The sequence below is a fragment of the Pongo pygmaeus genome, chromosome 2 (genome assembly GCF_028885625.2).
Source record: "Pongo pygmaeus isolate AG05252 chromosome 2, NHGRI_mPonPyg2-v2.0_pri, whole genome shotgun sequence".
NCBI lineage: Eukaryota > Metazoa > Chordata > Mammalia > Primates > Hominidae > Pongo > Pongo pygmaeus.
The window spans coordinates 200,814,851-200,833,691 of NC_085930.1; the positions used below are offsets into that span (position 1 = coordinate 200,814,851).

The 18,841-nt window shown below is 34.6% G+C and overlaps 1 long non-coding RNA gene across 1 annotated transcript in view; it reads left to right on the plus strand.

Moving 5' to 3' along the window:
• The window catches only part of LOC134739212 (uncharacterized), a 45,037-nt gene extending 28,736 nt beyond the window's left edge, over window positions 1-16,301 (plus strand). The window contains exon 7 of the long non-coding RNA XR_010125804.1: window positions 16,178-16,301. This is a non-coding gene — a long non-coding RNA (uncharacterized LOC134739212). The remainder of the gene's footprint in view (window positions 1-16,177) is intronic.
• Window positions 16,302-18,841: the final 2,540 nt, after the last annotated feature.

Sequence of the window (18,841 nt, forward strand, 5' to 3'; positions counted from 1 at the left end):
GGAAACATAAAGAAGAGAATAAGAAAATCTAGCCTAACTGAATCACCTGAATTTTAAAAATTGAAGAAATGGAGAGAGCTATATTTGAACAAATGATGCCTGAGAAATTTGCCATAAATTTTTACAAAACACCAATCATTAGACTCAGAAAACCAAATGAATCATAGTAGGATACATAAAAAATAATTCCTATATTCACATTGTAATAAAACTAAATAACTAAAAAAGCAACGTTCCTAAAAGTCTTATGAGAGAAAAAAAAGATTGTTATTAACAAATAATAGGTTGCTAGCTGACTTCTTAATAACAACAATGGAAACCCAAACATAGAATAACATTTTCAAAATATTGAGAGAAAAAATAATCAATCCAAAGAGGTGTACCAAGACTAATTTTTATAAAAATATTCAGACAGTCCAGTAGCAGTGTCTCAGGTCTGTAATCCCAGCACTTTGGGAGGCTGAGGCGGGTGGATCACTTGAGGTTAGGAGTTCATGACCAGCCTGTCCAACATGGTGAAACTCCGTCTCTACCAAAAACACAAATACAAAAATTAGCCGGACGTGGAGGAGGACGCCTGTAATCCCAGCCACTCGGGAGGCTGAGGCAGGAGACCCTCTTGCACCCGGGAGGCGGAGGGTGCAGTGAGCAGAGATGGCACCAATGCACTCTGGCCTTCACGACTGAGCAAGACTCTGTCTCAAAAAAAAAAAAAAAAAAAGTTCAGACAATTAAAAACAAAGTGTTTTTTTGTTGTTGTTGTTTATTCGGTTTTGTTTTTTGAGGTGGATCTCACTCTGTTGCCCAGGATGGAGTGCAGTGGCGCCATCTCAGCTCACTGCAACCTCTGCCTTCTGGGTTCAAGTGATTCTCCTGCCTCAGCCTCCCAAGTAGCTGGGATTACAGGCTCCTGCCACCATACCCGGCTAATTTTTGTATTTTTTAGTAGAGATGGGGCTTCACCATGTTGGCAACAAAGTATTTTTATCAAAATACTCTGACCACTCTAAATCATATTTCTGCTGAGTTGCAGTGATCCTACTACAAGGAGAGGTAGGCAAGTATACTGCTAAAATCGGGTCATTAATATGCCCTCCTTTTACAGTAATTGACCTTACTGACAACATTCAGTGAGAATGAGGATTTTATACCACCCAATGAACAAGCTTGATTTAATGGACATAGATATACACAATCATATTATTTGCACCTAATAATAGTTTACTTCCTTTCTGTTACTCATATTTTTTATTTCTTTTTTTCTGATTTTACTGTATTGGCTAAGATATTCAAATAAAAAAAGTTAGTGAGAAGCAATGATAGTGGATACCTTTGTCAGGAATAACTATAGTGAACAGAAAATTCTACAAGTACTTTAAGAAGGAAGGAATTTGATTAAAGGATATGGCAAGTCAGAAAATCACTAAAAGGACTGCCGGTCTAGGTTGCAGGTTAGGCCTTCAGGGCTGCCACTCAGAACAAGGCAAAACTGCCTCCACATAGGAGTACTATTTCTAAAACCACAGCTGATCAAGAAGATGCCACTGGCTGCAGTATTACTTTAAAGACACAGAAAAAAGAATTTAGAGATTCCATTTTACATTCACATAAGTAGTTGCAAGGAAATGTGGATTTGTAATTTTATGCCTCAGCATATCTAGCTAGCAAAAGGGTAAAGTACAGTTGTATGAGCTATACATTCTATTTTCATGAAATACTTTTTAAAAACTATCATTAAGCATATTGTTCACAGTATGCTTTTTCTGCCTATCTTTTTTAGGTTAACTGTTTCTAAATTAATAATGGAGAAAATTTATAGTTGCAAAACTATAATGAAAGACTTTTAATATTTTTTTATGTCAGAGACAGGTTTTTTAGGGAGTCTTTAAATTAACTTCCTGTTTTCTGTTGGACTTTCTCTCTACCTGTGAACTTTTATGCTTGGCATCTTTGGATTTCTGTCTGGAAAATGATCTCCTTTCTCCCATTACATTTTCCCTTATGTATAGTTTAGTCTGTTACTTCTGTGATTCTCTCTGTCCTATCACTTTCGCATTCCGTCTTCCACAAATTCGTTAAATTAACTCATCCACTATAGGTAATGTCTCCCATTCTTTTCAGGTGATAGGTTCATTCCATTTATTCTGTTACAATCATTGTAACTGGATTTCTAGAGCGAGTGGGGGAAAAAAAGACACAGAAAATTCTACTGAATTTTTCAAATCCTCCACTTATTAATCTCTTATTTTTTCATTAATATCTGATAGAGATATGTTAAAACCTCTCATGATAAATTTTTCATTTTCTTAGGATTCCAAAAGTTTTCTTTTTTATAAATTTCAAAACTTTGTTGTTAGTTTCATTTAACTTTATGATCTTTCTGGTGAATTGAATCTTTTCTCAATATCTGATTACTCTGTTTATTGGTAGTTTGATTTAAAGTACCTTTTATCTGATATTAATATACACACATCCAATATATTTATTTTGCTTGAATTTGCCTCATGTGTAATTTTTCTCTTCTGTATAGAAATACTTTTAAAAAATATATTCTTAAAATACAGTCTGACAATTTTTATTTTTATTTTAATACAATGTTTACTTTAGCCCTACGTTGATTACGATTTGTTTATAAATTCTGTCTGTCCATGTGAGGGTATTTTTTCTTTCTCTTTTTTTTTCAGTCATTGTAATTTTTCCACCTACTGGTTTAGAGTTTATATCAAATCTATGTTTTAGTAGTTTTTCTATAATTTTTTAAATTAATATATACATTTTAATAAATTCTAAAGCTAACAAGAAGAATTATATTCAGTTTATCCCTATAAGAATTCCTCTCACTTGCCACTATTTTGCTTTTTTGGTCATGATTTATATATATGTTAATTAATTTTTAAACTGCATACTGTTACTGTTGTTTAATATAATTAATTTCTGCCTTTAGTTTGACGGATATAATATCATTTTCTTCATTCAGTATTTTTTCTCGAACCTTTGACCTTCCTTTGGAATTACTTTTTTTAAATAAAGAATTTATCTAGAAGTTCTTTTAGAGTTTATTGGTAGAATATGTTTTTACTTTGTGTGTGCCTAAAAATACTTTTATTTTATCCTCATTACTGAAAGATAATTTCACTGGGTATAGATTTTCCAAGATTACTTTTTAAATATTTTTAGCTAATCACTGTAATGATATAATCACATTATCTTCTGAATTTTAGTGTTGCCAATATCTAATTATAGACCTTTTACAGTTAGTCCATATTTTGTCACTCACTGCTTTTAATTTTGTCTTTGGTATTTTACTATGCTCTAATTTGGATTTTTAAAAAATATTTACTTTTTGAATTATTTATGTTACCAATTTGAGGAATGAGTTTTTTCCATCAGTCATCAAACTCTCTGCTGTTTTTTAATTATTGCTTCTTCTCCCCGCTCCCTCCACCTCTTTTTTCTTTTCCAAAGACAGGATCTTGCTCTGTCACCCAGGCTGGAATGGTGCAGTGATGCAGTCACAGCTCACTGCAACCAAGCTCAGATTTCTGGGCTTAAGCGATCCTCCAACCTCGGCTTCCTGAGTAGCTGGAAATGTAGGTGTGTGCCATGTCTTGCTAATTTTTTATTTTTATTTTTGCAGACACAGGGTCTCTCTATATTTCTCAGGCTGGTTTCACACTCCTGGCCTCAAGCAATTCTCCCTCCTAAGCCTCCTAAAGCATAAGGTACTCTAAAAATAGATTATGTTAAATCTTCTTACCTTATTCAATATATCTTACAATCTCTCCTGTTTTTCATGTAGTTTCTGTTCTGCAGTTGGTTTAATTACTTTACTACTATTCACCATTTTACTCATGGAGGATACATCTTCTGATGTTTCTACTGTACTGTATTTTTTGTGCATTGAGTTTCTAAATCCTGTTATTAATGTCTGCATTTTACATTTTATTATTTTTCAGATTTACTTGGCCTTACTTTTCAAAGCATTTTTAAGAAAAAATAATATTCAACATATCAACATTATATTCTTGTTTGAAATTCTAGTACTTGGAGACTTTATGGGTTTAACATTTTATTATTTTTCTGCTAATTCATATGGAGAGACATGTTTAAATATTTTCCTCTTATTTATATATATATTAATTTTAGGCTTATCATGTAACTTAGAATTTTATGTGAATTCTTTGAGACTTGTTTTGAAAATACACATTCTTCTGGATTTTTTTTTAACCTTTTCTAGGAGTCTGAGGGTAACACCAACCTGGAACCACTTTAAAAGAAATTTTCAACTTGGAGATTTTTGTCCCAAAGGTAGTGGTAAATCTGTCCCCAAACTCATACACATGCAACCTTGCTGTTAAGAATTCTCAAAGAAATTTGTGGCAACATGAATGAAACTGGAGGACATTATGTTAAACGAAATAACCCAGGCCCAGATAGACAAAAACACTGCATGAAATTACTCATATATGGAATCTAAAAAAGTTACTGTCATAGAAATGTAGACAGAAGAGGCCGGGCACAGTGGCTCACTCCTGCAATTCCAGCACTTTGGGAGGCCGAGGCGGGTGGATCACCTGAGGTCAGCAGTTGGAGATCAGCCTGGCCAACATGATCACACCCCGTCTCTACTAAGAATACAAAAATTAGGTGGGCCTGGTGTTGCATGCCTGAAATCCCAGCTACTTGGGAGGCTAAGGCAGGAGAATCGCTTGAACCAGGGACAGGCAGGTTGCAGTGAGTTGAGATCGCACCATTGCACTCCAGCCTGGGTGACTGAGCAAGACTCTGTCTCAAAAAACAAAACAAAACAAAACAAAGTGTGGACAGTAGAATAGAGGTTATCAGAGATAGAGGGTTGGGGGGAAGAGGGAGCGGTTGCTCAGTGTGTACAGAGTTGCAGTTAGACAGGAAGAATAAGTTACAGTGTTCTATTACACAGTAGAGTGAGTATAGCTAATAGTGTATTGTATATTTCAAGGTAACTAGAAGAGAGGATTTTGAATATTATCACCACAAAGAAATGATAAATTAAAATGACAGATATGCTAAATATTTTTATTTATTATACAATGTATACATGCAATGAAACATCAAGCTGTACCACATAAATATGTACAATTACCATGTGTCAATTATAAACAAAATAATACTTAAAGAATTTTCATAGTAGACATTTTATTTTTTGATCAGCTCTGCTTGGAATCAGAGACAGGTAAACACATCTCTGCTAACTCTCTCCAGTCAGGTTTTAACCTACTTTGACTTATGATTGTTCAGAAGTCTTGTTTTTCTCTGAATTTCTCTTAACTGAGCTGCCATTCTGCTAGCACCCTAGTCACTGACCTCCTCTCTCCAGTGCAGTTGACTGATTATAATAGAGGCTTTTGGCTCTCAGTGATGGACAGTTGACTCCAGGTTAACGCAAGCGCCAATACTCACAGAATTCTCGCCTATTCTGTATATAGGATTTTTGTTGTTTTCACATTTTATCCATCAAAATTAGTTGTATGGTTATGGGAAGTTATTCAATTAATATTTAGTTTGCCATATTGCAAAATAATGGAAGTCCTTGTATTTTTCTATGTTTAGTTTTTAAATTGTCGAGCATACTCTATATGTGGTATTTAATGATAACCAACACAAATAGTAACAGTTAGATAAAAACATTTATACAATGGCACGTAATATCTGACTTCAGATAGGTTGTTTTAACCAACCAAAGTCAGATATTCTGTGCTATCATATAAATGTAAATTATATAATTTTTATATAATTATTAAAGAAATTAGTACAATAAAATTCAGGCTAGTGTGTTTTACAGATGGAGAAAACCATTATTAAGTTTCTTCATAGTGACAATGGCCATTTTGTCCTTTATTCAACTTTATTTTCAAAGTAAACTAAAAAATTAGAAATGTTCCTGGCATATTATCTTGAGAATATTTATAATTATCCTGATTATTAACACAACCAATGCTACAACTGCTAGGGCACAATAACTTTATTCATTAAATATAGTGTAAGATTAATAATATCTTCATAGCAGAACTAAGGATGCTACTTATTTCTTATCAAAATTTCTTAGGATATATCTAGACCTGGCTTATTTATTTTCCTGGAACATGATGATTCCTGAGGCAGAAACAATAACTATGTATGCTAAATGAAAACTATATTTTTTATTTGTTTGTTTCGATGCAGAGTCTCATTCTTGTCACCTAGGCTAGAGTGCAATGGCGCGATCTCGGCTCACTGCAACCTCCGCCTCCCGGGTTCAAACGATTCTCCTGCCTCAGCCTCTCTAGTAGCTGGGATTACAGGTGCCTGTCACCTCCCCCAACTAATTTTTATATTTTTTTAGTAGAGACGGGTTTTCACCTTGTTGGCCAGGCTTGTCTCGAACTCCTGACCTCAGGTGATCCGCCTGCCTCGGCCTCCCAAAGTTCTGGGATTACAGGTGTGAGTGACTGCACCCAGCCAGTGAAAACTTTTGTGAGCTGACATTGGAGGTGCTCACCTTGATGCAGTCACATCAACTAAGAAAAGCCTGAAAATGTTTTGTGTTAAAGCTGATAATCACTCACGTTACGCTCAGCTAAACCCTGTACAATTACTGCAGTCAAATTTTTAACACCTCTGTTGAAGACCATTTAGGTTCTACTTGTTCTTTCTACTGTTTCTATTGCATTTTCCTTTCTAATAATCACAGTATTGTAGTATGTAGAAACCCACAAAGCTGTTTCTCTCATGTTGTCCCAGTCGTATGTTCTATGAAAGAACAGAAAACGTAATTGCCATTCACTACATAAACAAAACCAAAAAAAAGAAAGCAGATGAGAACAAGAAAAGTGAAGAAGTTTACCTAATGTCATACAAGAAATCACTTGCAGTACACAATTTCTAGTTCTGACAGCTTAACCTTCCACATTTATCTGGGAGAGATTTATAAGGACATTTTTCTCCCAATACCAAGAGCCGGGAAACTTACAGAATGTCAAGGCCCTATATCTATCTAAAAGATTAAGAACAAAGTTAAGAGAAAATTTGTGGCATGAATAGAATAGTTGTAGGAGACTTTTCCCCCCAAGACCTCACCTGAGTTATCTGAATCTTTTATTTTTTAGTTTTTTTTTGAGACAGAGCCTCGCTCTGTCGCCCAGGCTGGAGTGCAGTGGCACGATCTCAGCTCACTGCAACCTCTTCCTCCCGGGTTCACGCCATTCTCCTGCCTCAGCCTCCCGAGTATCAGGGACTACAGGCGCCCGCCACCACGCCCGGCTAATTTTTTGTATTTTTTAGTAGAGACGGGGTTTCACCATGTCAGCCAGGATGGTCTCAATCTCCTGACCTCGTGATCTGCCCGCCTCGGCCTCCCAAAGTGCTGGGATTACAGGCATGAGCCACCGCGCCCGGCCAGGAACTTTTAAAGTCATATTTTAGGGTAATGCATCTTGTATGTCACTGTGGTGTGATTGAAGTGTGACTTTGGCTTTCTTCGCTTTAGACCACCTTGCTTTATTACAAGATGAATAACAACTTCTAGCACAGTAAAAGACAGGCAAGTTGATTGCAAGAAATAAGAGAGTATCTATTTTTAAAGGTAGAAAATCATTATCTATTGAAAAATATATACAAATCAACATTAGAATGTGCTTGAAATGGTTAAGCTACAGAGGGGGTTGGCTGTTGAATTAAAAGGTGTCTCTTGTTGGCTTTTTGGAAGAAAGCCAAAGGCAGCATCCAAAATGTTTTTCTTAGTTATGAATAAAAGCATCAGAATATATGGCAATAGTGATCAAAGCAATACAAATGAATTGAAGAGAGATGAGATGTGGATTACATCAGCTCAGCAGGACAAGTGTTATTGAACCCAGCAAGGACAATGTGTGAGACATCACCTTCGGGGCTGAGTTTTTTTGTTTTTGTTTTATCCAAAATCTGCCAGAAGTCTTATGCTGGGACACTGAACCACATTGAATTGAAGTTGAAGAGTCTGAGTATTATCAACAAACAATTTTAGTTGAAAGACTAAATATCGTCTGATATCAAATAAAGAATATTAGCCTGTGATTAAGGGTATGAGGTTTCCAATGGTTGATGCTGAACATGTGAAGTAGAGAAGTCATGTTTCTTATGCAGTCCTGAATTTCCCAACCATTGAAAGATTAGGAGTGACTCTGGAAATTTCTTTGTATTTGGTAGAAACGTCTAAGGAACTACTTCAAAGAAATAAACGCACAAAGGTTTTCATCCAACTCAGATGATGTACGGACTACTTTGGGTCCATGGATCCCAGATGATAACTTAGTTATCCTAAGTTAACTTAGAGATCATCTAATTCTAAAAGTTTATACAGCAGTAGTAAGATCAAAACAATATTAGAAGGTAAAGGGTAAATCGAATATTCTAATTTTTCAGTTGTGCCAATTGAATGGTAGAGAATTAAGGTGTCTCCTTCATATTCAACAAGCCTATCCCTTTCCCATTTGGTGCTATTGCACTTCACTAATATACCTCTCATCTTTTCATTTGTTCTTTATATTGGAGCAAGCAGTGCCAACCCAAGCCTAGCCCAAGTCACTAGAAAACTGTTTCCTGTCTTTAAAAACAAACTATTGGGACAATGTCATCGATATTTTGATTTTTGAAACTTTTATTTTATCTTGAGGAGAGTGTGCATTAACTACTAATGTATTTTCATGCCCATGAGGAATAGCATATTTAAAAGGAATACAATATTAATTTTGACCTCCCAGCAATGCATTCTTTAAAATTCCACATAAGCTTCTTTCCTAATCTCTTTCATTTTGCTTCTCCTTTCTGGTTAGTACTTCTAAAGCAAGTTAATTAAGATTGATAAATCAAAATTCTTAGATATTTATAAATCAGAAGGGGTAATTTGTGACTGTGTCTGATCCGCAAGAGAGCTTAGTGGGTAGGTAAAGGAGAGACAGAGAAAGGTGTTTAATATTATACATTTTCGTGGAAATTATGTTAAGGACAAGCTTCCATGCTGGCGAGAACCTCACTTACACTGAATTCAGAATCACAAGACCATTCAAGGTTCACCTTCACTGTACATATTGGGGCTTATTGGTGGTTAAATAATTAGGTAGGCAGATATCTGGGTACGGGAAAGTAATGGAAGGACTGCTACTGATAGAAGCATAAATGGTTATATATCATCTATAAGAACTATTTCAGAATACTGTTATTCTAAGCTCCAGTAAATTACCTGTGCTGACAGAAAACAGGCAGAGTTAATAACAAGAAGGGTTCTTTTTTTTTAATACAAAATCTTCCAGAAATCCTGTGCCAGGACATTGAACCACATTGAATTGAAGTTGAAGAGTCTGAGTATTACCAACAGACAATTTTAGTTGAAAGACTAAATATCCTGGCTAACACGAAACCCCGTCTCTACTAAAAATACAAAAAATTAGCCGGGCTTGCTGGTGGGCACCTGTAGTCCCAGCTACTTGGGAGGCTGAGGCAGGAGAATGGCGTGAACCCGGGAGGCGGAGCCTGCAGTGAGCCGAGATCGCGCCACTGCACTCCAGCCTGGGCGACAGAGCGAGACTCCGTCTCAAAAAAAAAATTAACCTGTGATTGATGTTGTGAGGTTTCCCTCGATTGCTGATGCTGAACATATGAAGTAGAGAAGTCGTTTTCCTTATGCAGTCCTGAATTTCCCAACCATTGAAAGATTAGGAGTGATTCTGGAAATTTCTTTGATTTGGCAGAAACTTCTAAGGAGCCACTGCATAGAAATAAATGCAAAAAGGTTTTCATCCAGCTCAAATGATGTGTGGACTACTTTGGGTGATCTCTAAGGTTAAGTTAGAGATCATCTAATTCTAAAAGTTTATCCAGTAGTAATAAGATCAAAACAATATTAGAGGATAAAGGTTAAATCTAATATTCTAATTTTGCAGTTGTGCCAATTGAATGTTAGATAATTTAAGTGTCTCCTTCATATCCAACAAGTGTATCCCTTTCCCATTTTGTGCTATTGCACTTCACTAATATACCTGTTATCTTTTCATTTGCTTTTTATATTTGAGCAAGCAGTGCCAACCCAAGCCTAGCCCAACTCGCTAGAAAACATTTTTGGCTTTGAGTGCTGTATGACAGTGCTCACAACAAAAATGAATCTGACAGACAACGGAGAGAGAAATGGAAAATCAAATCAATGGGATTAAAGGAAAGATCTAGGACAATCTTTAAAAATCCATTAGCCTGCATAATTGGAAGTTATATGCATTCTTAGGAACTGGTCATGTTGTTCTTGTTCTCACTTTTCTCCGTTTCACTCAGAAATAGCCATTCTCATTAAATTGAATTCTGATGTCATTGTCACTGTTGGGCTTAGGCATTCTATCCAAAAGTAACTGATTGTTAAGTGATGAATGAGATGATTCACACACAAACTGCAGTTTGTAAGGCAACTAATACATTGAGTTTTAAAAAAGTATGTATATGCAGTGTGTCCATTTTGAGTTTTATTTTAGTAGGATTTTACAGATCTATTTTGCATTTAATAAGATAAAAATTAGGCAGCTGAGTACAAGTTTCATATGCAAATAGCATTAAAAGAGAGAATTTTTTTAAAAAACAGAGTTAACCTTTTTTGAGAATACACCTGCTGTACTTTCCTGTAAATATTTTTATATTTAAAAGTTAATTAAAACCATTGTGTTTTCTTTTCTTTTTCTTTTTTCTTTTGAGATGGAGTTTCACTCTTGTTGCCCAGGCTAAAGTGCAATGGTGTGATCTCGGCTGACTGAAACCTTCACCTCCCGAGTTCAAGCGATTCTCCTGCCGCAGCCTCCTGAGTAGCTGGGATTACAGACATGCGCCACCACGCCCGGCTAATTTTTTGTATTTTTAGTAGAGACAGGGTTTTGCCATGTTGGGCAGGCTGGTCTCGAACTCCTGACCTCAGGTGATCCCCCCGCCTCAGCCTCCCAAAGTGCTGGGATTACAGATGTGAACCACCGCGCCCGGCCTGTAATCATCCTTAATCTAGTAAAGATAAATACAAGGGTCTTAAAGTTTCTTCTCTAATTCCTAAATGATACTTAGGGATTTGGTATGAAATATTCAGAAGTTGCATCAACAAATTTTTACATTGTGGTTTTAGATAAAAAGAAGGCTAAATTTCAAAAATGCTGAGTGAGTGATAGGAGAGTATGATATTTCAGATAGATTGATACCTTTCTGTCAAGAAATCTTACAAATTCCACCCTTTCCTTTGACCTTGTTAGAAATCATACCTGAATGCAAGTGAAGGATCGTGACATTATTTAAAGAAAAATAACTTGGGTCATCTCTAGTTGTAAAATATTAAAGGCATCCAAATATCCAAATATATGATATTTAAAATTTTCATTTAAACAAATTATATCTGATATACTTCATATCTTACTGTGTTTTAGTTCCCTGAGTTTTCTCAGATATTTTAAAAATTACTTTATTGAGATATGATTGACCGTACAAAAAAGCTATACCTATTTAATCTATATGACTTGAAGATTTTGGAATGAAATCATCATCACAATATATGCCATAAACATACCCATTACCTCCCAATGTTTCCTCCTGCCCTCTTTATTTATTGTTACTTTTCTGTCATAGAAGGAATAACAGAAGATACACCCTTTAGCAAATTGGAAAGTATACAATGTAAAATAAACTATAGGCACTATATTGTACAGTAAATCTCCAGGACTTATTTGTCTTGCATCACTGAAACTTTGTATCCTTTGACTAATTTTGTGTCCTTTGACCAACAACCTTCACACCATAAAAAATGTTAAAAATGTGAGGTAATATATATGTTAAATAGCTTGATTTAATTATCCTGCACACACACATTGTATACAGACACACATTATGTTTTATACCATATATATAATTTTACTGTTATATGTTTATACAAGTAATTATGCTCATAATTAAAAATAAGGAAACAATAAAAAAGTATTGGATTAGGAATCAATGCAGAATTAGGTTCAAGTCTTGATTATCTCTTCAGTAATTAATGGGCAAGATTTACTTCTCTGGATCTCTTCATCTGTAAATTTAGAGTTTTGGGTTAGGTGAGCTTTAAAGTTTCTTTTAGCTCTTATTATACAAATCCTTTCATGAATAATTCTCAAATAATCACAATTATTCCCCAGAAAATTCTGAGAGAAGGATTTTTGCAAGTGAATATTAAATCACACAGGACAAGAGAATAAAATATGTAATTTCAAGTTTTAATAATTAAAATCAGATTTATTTCCTAAAGTATTAATATCTTGGATATTATGGGGAAGTACTTGCTCTGAGATTCTAAAAGAAGTCAGTATCTGTTTTTTCATGATATTTTTGGAAAAGTCCACTAAAGACCTCCTGATGCTACTCTTTCATTTTGGTAAATAGTAAACCTCACTACATAATCTGAGACTATAACTGTGTGTTAGAAATTCCTAGTTTATGCTTTTTCTTGTATCTTGGGTTCTCTTCCTTGACCTTGACATGTCCATTTAATGAAACCCGCTCAAATTTGAGGCTCATTTAATTTGTTTCTCACAAATCTTCTGTATCTACTTTTACATATGTTCTTACCCCTGTGAATTCTCATGGCCCCTTGTCCTAGGGCGCCTCAGCATAATCCTCCTTTATTAGTAATATATGATATATGTTATATTAATGCCTTAAGGCCTTGAACTATTCACTCATCCTGAAATACTTTCTTCAGATCTTTGTGATTGGCTTTTTCTTGTTATTCAGGTCTTAGTTTATATTCTACCGCTGGAAAAATCTCTCTGATCATCTAACGTAAAGTAACTTCCCAGTTACTGTCTATTTTATTGTCATATTTTACTTTCTTCATAGCACTATTTAAAGTTATTTTATGTATGTCTCTCTCATTAAAATGTAAGTTTCCTGGAGACAAAAGATGCTCAAAAAATATGTAATGATGATAAATTTTTTGTATGTGTGCATTTTATTCATTTTGCTGGAGAAGGCATTCACCTTAGAATAGAGTTACTTCTGTTTCATTTCTTTTATCTTCTGCAATATCTGATGTATGGTCTTGCATACCAGAAATTCTCTGTAGATATTCTTAATGGAATTATGTTAATGTGGCAGAAAAAAAACAGTTGAAAATTGGAGCTCTTAATCTCCATTCTATTTCTTAAATGTAGTTTGTACTGTAACATCATTTCATTTGATGGGTTCTTGACTTGATAAAAATAAAGAAAAGAAAGAGGACCCCACAGTTTTAGCATGCTAACTTAAAAATCCATATAAAGGCCAAGCAACTGCATGTCCAAAGGAAACTTTGATTTAATTATTTTCTAAAAAGATGTCCATATCTATTTAACTGCCATTCAGAAAAATCATGAGTTTCAGAACTACAGTTCTTATAATAAATCTACAAATATAATTATTTATTAATATAACTAGGAACTTTTTTATAGACCTTGTATAATCACAGAATAATCAATCCACCAGAAATGTAACATTTTTACTAATGATTTTGAAATGTCAAATGATATATAATGCTTTAATTGATCTAGGCTATTCAGAAATACCTAAGTCATTGTGACTGTATAAAAGCAATAAAAGCAGAAGATTTCTAAAGTGTCTAGTTCAGTTTCATGTAAACAGGAGAATAAATGAAAGCAATGTTTTATTTATTCAACATCAACTGGACTGGATTAAGATCAGACTTGCTACTTTCAGTTAAATTTACTATTAAATTGATATTCATTAGAATGTTAGAACAAGGAGGGATTCTAGCAGTCATTCAAATGAGGTTATTATAGGTGAGGAAACTGAACTAAAACAATCTATTCAATGTTGTAAAACTAGCTACTCTAGATTAGCTCAGCTTTAAAGACTCACTAGATGTCCAGATGCAAGCACCTGCCTCTTAGTCCAATGCTAACTCCAAAATATAGCCTTTTGACTCCTATTTCAAGGGACATCAAAGAGTAAAATTCTGTAACAGGTACTCAGCAGGGTTGAAAGCTAATAGGATTTGGACTCATCTATTATATATCAAGAAAAGGATATCCAGTTTATAATAATACATTGTAATCAAGTCAATACAGTAATATTAAAATTATATCAAGTCCTGAAAAATATCTTTCTTTGAATATTTGGGAGGCACTTGTGGATCTAATACTGCTTTCTTTATGAAATTTAATAAGATTTACATTGTCTATGATGACTAAGATTCTGGTTATCAGAATGCAAAGTAGAGAAGTATGTAAAGATACTGCTTTAATGTGTGTATTAGTAGGAATTATTTCAGTTGCAAAAGGCAAGAACTCAGCTCAAATTTTAGTTTATACGAAAGAAGCTCACTGGCTGGGAAGAAAAGAGTAGCTTAAAGTTGAAAGCAAGAGATATAGAAAAACAAAGCACCAAGGGCAGGAATTATGCACTCAGAATTGCCAAAATATTATCTCTCTTTTCTTATCTGTGCTTAGCTTCATTCTTCATATTTTAAAAAGATACGGCCCCTGGCCATTCCAGTATTATTTCCTCTCAGTTTAGCAACACTGCCCCTTCCCTTAAAGGGGTAACAGCTTATTTATTCCAGGTTCTATAGATTAATATTAAGGAAGGTCTTGAATTGGCACAGCTTAGGGTATTTGTCAGCAACAGGGGAATAGGGAATTCCTGTAGCAAGGTAACATGATTGAAATGTTCACAAGAACCACATGCCACTGGGGAATAGTGACTCTACCTCCCAAAAGATGCTAAATTGTAAAAAGATGCAACACTAAAAAAAGTACCCCTTAGAATATTCATGATAATGGAATTTGCCATGCTAATGTCCCATAAGTTAGTTGTTAGAGAGGTGGCATTGTCAATTTCAAGTATTTCCCTTATGCAGCTTACAAGTTTACAAAGATTAAAAAATGATAAAACCTAATATTGGTGGAGGTGAAGTGAGATGGGCCTTCACGTAACACTGGAGGAAGCGTAAATTGGTAAAACCTTTTTGTAAAGCAATTTGATAAAATGTCAAGAAAATTAAAATAGTTCACACTTGTAGATACAGTAATTCCACTTCTAAAAGGAAAATCTAATAAAATAATTAAAATGTGGGTACATACTTATGTGTAATATTTTATGTAATTTGAATGTTAGAAACAAAATCAATGTTCAGTAAAGTTTACTCAGTTAAATATAAATATATTCATGTACCACATAATGATGTTTCAGTCAAGACAGGTGACATATACAGGCCAATAAGATTATAACACTGTATTTTTACTGTTCATTCTCTATGACTAGATACACAGATGCTTACATTGTGCAACAGTTGCCTACAGTATTCAGCACAGTAATGTGCTATACAGTTTTGTAGCCTCTAGGCTATGCCATCTAGCCTAGTTGCGTAGTAGACTATACTATCTACGTTTGTGTAAGTACACTCTGTGATACTCACATAATGAGGAAATCACCTAATGGCACATTTTGCAGAAGGCACCCCTACTGTTAAATAATGCATGACTGTATGTGATAGGCTACTATGCAGATTACACCTAATACCCTCACATGATTTTAATAATATATTGTCATTACAAACTTGAAAGGAAACAACTTCCTAAGTCATTGGCAATGATGTAAATTCATGCAAACTCATTGGGTGAAATTATATATAAGATGTATCATAAAAATATATATCAAAATTAAAAATGCAAACATGACCTAGAAATTTTATTTTTAGGAATTTATCTCATATATATTCTAGTATGTACTCAAATAATGTTCACAGCAATGCTGTTTGCAACAGAAAATGTCTAGAAATAAGTCAAATTTCCGACAATGAGCGATATAGTGAATAAATTCTGCCATTAGAAAGGAATAATTTGTATATTAATCTGCAAAATATGCTAAATGAAAAAGCAAAAGTTCAAACACTGTCCATATAATAGACACTCATTTCTCTAGAAATAGATAACAGTTGTGTAGTAGACATGATTGTGTTCACTAATAGCTAGTTCTTCTCTCCTTGGACATACAGAAGATTATAGTTTCCATACTTCTTGCAGTTAACCGAAGCCAGGAAACTAGATCTGGCAAATAAAATGAGTGGGACTGACTTTTGAGCTGACAAAAATGAAAAGCCCTTTTTAAATTCTGCCATCTCTCTCTTTCCTTACAGTGTTAATGCACAAGGTCTTGTGTTGAAAATGTAGAGCTACAAGATAAAAGCAGCTTGGATGGCTGACTCATATACAAGGACAACTGCCTGAGAGTCACCAGGACTATCAAGAAGTTTGCAGAAACAAGAAATACACTTTTACTGTTTTTAAACTTTTGTGAATTTTGGGTTTTGTTTACCACCGAATAAACCTAGTCTATTCTGATTGTTATAAGTGGTTAATTTGGGAAGTCAGATATATTTAAAATTGGCTTACTGCTGCAACATATACAGTCCAAATTACATAATGGCTCAAATGCAATAGAAGTCTTTTTTTTTTTTTTTTTTTTTTTTGCTCACATGTCACTTCATTGAGATTCTGCATTAATTGTAATGATGAGGGTGGGGGTGTCTTATATCATACAGTTGTTCAGCAACCCAGGATGACCAACTTTGTAATATTTTTTCCCACTGGCTTCTAAAGTTCTCATAGATAGTAAAATTCATTTGGAAGAAGGAGAAAGAGCATGGAGGATTGCAGATGGAGATTTTTATGGGAAGGCTTGGAGGTTTCGAGGTTGCACGTTACTACTTTTACTTATTGGCTAGGAAACTATCACGTGGTCACACCTAAGTGCCAGTGAGTCTGACAATGTGGCAATTTGGTTATGTGCCAGGGGTAAGAGGCAATAAATTTTGCTCAATAGTTATCAGTTTTTTCCACAGATGGAGGGACTTTTCATTGTATAACTAGTTGTTACTGTTTGAATTTAAAACAGGAAAATATCGTTTTCAAAAAAATACAAAAGTGGCACAAAAAATTCTCATGTTTTTTTGCTTTAATTTTGTGCATTTATTTGGCTATTATTGAAGTAAATAATTCTCTTTATAGAAAATGTAGAAAGTAACAAAAAATAAATAAGCAGAAAGTCATCCAATAACCCCCATGATCCCAGCATAATAATCTTTTTTAAGGTAACTGAAATGACCATCCTTCTTTTACAATTGCAAACACTAACACCCAGGGATTTTAAGAAATTTGTCAACTCTAGTAAGTGGTAGAGCACAGAGAAAAGAAAAGCCAGGGAAGCTTTTACAGAGCAGGAGACAAGGATAGAAATGACTTATGAATGGGGAAACACAATTGACAAATTATTTTAAAATTTTGCAGGTTTAATCGCATGGAGAGAGGGAGCATAGAACAGGAGAAATATACCAAAGCAACAGAGGTAATGACCTCAGCTTTAGAGATTTCCCATTTTATTATAGTTATATTTCCATTTAGATATGTCATTTAGATATTAAGGTGTAACTGTCCAATAGGCAGTATGAACCTGGGTTCTGGATGAAGACTGGTCGGGATATTGTGTCAATGACAGTAGTTGAAGGCACTGGTGTTAAAGGCTGTAGATAGAGTTGTGATGAGGCAGAATCTTGAGCAATTTAAGAGTTAGATGTTGTACAGATTGTCGAAGGCTAGAATTGATTTTTTTTGTTTCTTTGTTTCTTTTCTTAAAACCCTGGCCCATTTCCCTGAAGAGCTCCCACTGGAAAAGTCATAGTTGGATATGGTGTGAGAAGCTGGCCAGGATTCGAAATGGTGAATGTGGCAACCAGTTGGTTGCCTGGTATAAAATACATCCAGGTGTTCAATTCTGAGCTCCAAGGCTAACTATTATTATTAACTATCGTGTGCAACCATTCCTATAAATATCAGAAGACTGGGAACTCAGATAGCTTATTTTTGCTCCTGAATCTGTTACTAAGTAGCAAGATGAACTAAAAAAATTATTTTTCCAACCAGGGCTTAGATTTCCTCGTATCTAAAATGAGAAGAATAGACTAAATAATCTCTAACTACCCAGCTCTGTAACCCAGACTCCATGATAAAAATAAGCATTTTCCCAAACTCCAAAACTTAGTATTCTTTTATAGAAATTATTACTTTCTTCTTCATCGCCTGCTCGTCTGCATAAACATCTCATCCATCCTCTAGACAATAATCATGATAGGGCAGAAAATCAGTAATTATCTCTGTGTCTTCCGTGGAATTTAACACAGAGCATTGAAAATAGTAGCAATTAATAAATTTTAAACAATAAACAATGACATACACCTTTAAACTGAAAACTTTGTGTTCTGTGCCGATTTCTCTGATGATAACATGTTAAAGTTTGAAGCAGTGGTCCTGAAAGTGATAGTCTAGAGCCGTCATAATTAAAAGGTGGTGCTCCCTCTGTAATGGTAAAATAAGGTGTGAGTAGCCACACAATGCCTCTCATACCTCGAATTCTAATAGATTAAAAACTTTCTTAAACATACAGTTCCAGGATCTATGACCTGGAGAAATCTCCTTCTTGGATATTGTACATAGGGTGGCAATCTTCACTTATATTCATTCACTGGAGCCTTGGCTTTATGCTGCTTTGACAGCTTGTCAGGAATAAATCTTGTCAAGAAGGGCATTATCTTTGGAGATTTTCATATAGCTCATGTGGCTAGAAAGAAAAACATAGCAAGCTTGTTTAATCCAATTAATGAAGATCTGTAGACTGTCTTGTGCAGCTGGTCATTTGGCTATGGAGGAAGTTAATTTTAAGGTCTATGAAAGCTTTCCATTTGTGGTGACAAACTCAGGAACTCAAAGACAACTCTTAACTCACTCCAACCATTTTGTAATTTCTT